This window comes from Adiantum capillus-veneris, chromosome 9, assembly GCF_014529385.1.
Source record: "Adiantum capillus-veneris isolate H3 chromosome 9, ASM1452938v2, whole genome shotgun sequence".
NCBI classification, from domain to species: Eukaryota; Viridiplantae; Streptophyta; class Polypodiopsida; order Polypodiales; family Pteridaceae; genus Adiantum; species Adiantum capillus-veneris.
The window spans coordinates 117,263,586-117,266,252 of NC_140939.1; the positions used below are offsets into that span (position 1 = coordinate 117,263,586).

General features: G+C 46.5%; 1 pseudogene; it reads left to right on the top strand.

Annotated features, from left to right (window-relative positions):
* LOC147451051 (chlorophyll a-b binding protein 8, chloroplastic pseudogene) lies at positions 1-1,674 on the top strand (annotated as a pseudogene).
* Positions 1,675-2,667: the final 993 nt, after the last annotated feature.

Below are 2,667 nucleotides of genomic sequence, written 5' to 3' on the forward strand. Positions count from 1 at the left end.
GTTCCATCGAAAGCTCTGTTGTCGTCCTCTCTCAAAACAACTACCGCTCCAGTAACATTTTGTGACGCGAGGGGCGATCTGCCATGAATGGGAGGTTGCCATGGCCACCGTTGCATCGAAAGCTCTTTTGTCGTCCTCTCTCTCAACAACTACCGCTCCATCGCCCGACTATTTTTGCCAGCAATTCTTGGGCGGTAGGGCTATCTAGGTTGCGGGCCCCTGTGCTTCCTCGAAGCGCGCATCCTCACAACCGCCAACAAGCCCGTGAATTAAGCTGACAGGCAGTTATGGTTTGCCTCCAAGCAAAGTCTGAGCTATCTAGGTGGCAGCCTTCTTGGTGTATTCGGGTTCGATCCCTTGGGTTTGATGGACCAAGAGGGGCCTGGAGGCTTTACTGAACCTGATTGGTTGAGGTATGGAGAAATCATCAATGGAAGGTATGCAATGTTATTTAGGTGCCGTTGGAGCTATCGCGCCAGAGATCCTTTGCAAGGCTGGTCTCATCCCTCAAGAAACGGCTGTCGTATGGTTTAGGACTGGAGTGATCTCACCTCTAGGAACCTACAACTACTACACGCTATTCGTCCTTGAGATGGCCCTCATGGGCTTTGCTGAGGCGCACCGTAGAGCAAAGGATTATTATAATCCTGGATCGATGGGAACGCAGTATTTCTTAGGTTTCAAGAAGGGTCTTGGAGGCTCTGGAGACGCTGCCTACCTCGGTGGTTTCTTCAACTTCCTCTGCTTCGGGAAGGATGAGAAGTCGATGAAGGAATTGAAGGTGAAAGGGATCAAAAATGGCAGGCTTGTGATGCTTGCTTTCCTAGGTTACTTTAGTCCAGCGTTGGTCACTGGCAAGGGTCCCTTCTAGAATCTATTTCCTTGGCTTCGGGAAGGATGAGAAGTCGATGAAGGAATTGACGATGAAAGAGATAAAAAGTGGCAGGCTTGTGATGCTTGCTATCCTAGGTTACTTTATTCAAGCTTTGGTCACTGGCAAGGGTCCCTTCTAGAATCTACTTGACCATCTTGCAGACTCGGCCGGCAACAATCTCCCCACTAACCTCGAGATTTTGTGGTGATAGGAGTTGTTCGAAATTGCTCCCTTTTGTAACTATTGTGCTTTCAAACGGTTATGTTAGAGAGAGAGAGAGAGAGAGAGAGAGAGAGAGAGAGATCTCCACGATGAAGAGGAAGCAGAAGCAGTTGTGGTGTAAGCAGTCATGACGGTCAAGCGCCACAACGGTGGACATAACAAGCACGGAAGAGGCTTGTGTGCCCAAGGACAAGGTTGTCAAGCGGTTTCTTGTAAGGAACATTGTTGAGCAAGCTGTTGTGCGAGATGTGCAGGATGCTTGGGTTTATTATGGGTACGCACTTCCCAAGCTTTACGCCAAAATGTAGTATTGTGCTTCATGCACCAGTCACTCTCACTTTGTCTGTGTGAGATCTCGCACAACAAGAAGAGTTCGGGAGCCACCACACAGGTTTAGATGCAAGGAGGATATGTAGAACCAGAATCAACGTAGCAATGTTCCTGTTGTTAGGAAGTGAAGAGGTGTCTAGTTAGTGCATAAGCCAGGAGAGGAAGAAGGCTCATGAATTTTAACTTCTATCATAGAACTCTTAGAAGACGTATGCTACAAGCATTGCCACTGTGATTGAAGCTATCAATTGAATGGACGTTGAGGGACTTTTGAGTCTTTTGGATGGGCTTGTATATGATGTTTTGGAAATGTCTTTCTAAAGTTTGAGAGAGAGAGAGAGAGAGAGAGAAAGAAAGAACCCGACTTGCTTCTGAGACTATGAGAGTGCGTGACAGAGAGAAGCCTTGTGAGTGAACAAGAGACACGAAACTGAAAATTCACTAAACTCGGCCATTGAGAGTGAATGACCAGTGCTCGAAAAAAACTTTTTTCCAGAAACTTGTCAAACCTACATGTTAGAAACAATAGAGGTAAACTGACTAAAGCTGAAGGTTTTTACACCAATTTACACTAATGTTTTTCAAATTTTGGAGGTTTTCTCACCTTCAACTATAAAATCCAGAGGTAAATCTCAAAATTTGTAGGTAGGGTTACATTAAACCTAGGTTTTTGTTGCACTAAACCTAGGTTTTTCTGGAGCATTGTGAGTGACTTATAGAAGTGGCGCTGAGTCTGTGAGAGAGAGAGAGAGAGAGAGAGAGAGAGAGAGAGAGAGAGAGAGAGAGAGAGAGAGAGCATAATTGGCTAGATTGGTTGAGAGAGAGAGAGAGAGCATGCACATCCCTTCCATGCAGAGCTCGCTGCCCAGTGGCAAAGTCAGGCCCACTTTTGTGGAAGTCTAGAAGAAGGGGGAGGTAGGGATTGCTGAACAAGGGCATCGGCGCATCAAAGTCATTCTTGACGTGCGACCAGAAAGGCTGGTTTTTGAGAAAATATTCCTCGATTGTGATCCCGCAACTATGGAAGACGAACCTCTCTCTCTCTCTCTCTCTCTCTCTCTCTCTCTCTCTCTCTCTCTCTCTCTCTCTCTCTCTCACACACACACACACACACACACACACACACACACCCAAACTCTTCATCTTTGTTCTCGCCAAAATATGGGGCCAAGGTGATTGTGAAGGCATTGCATAAGAGGTGATTGCCAAGTTGTTGCATGCAAGTGGTGATGATCGTTCAT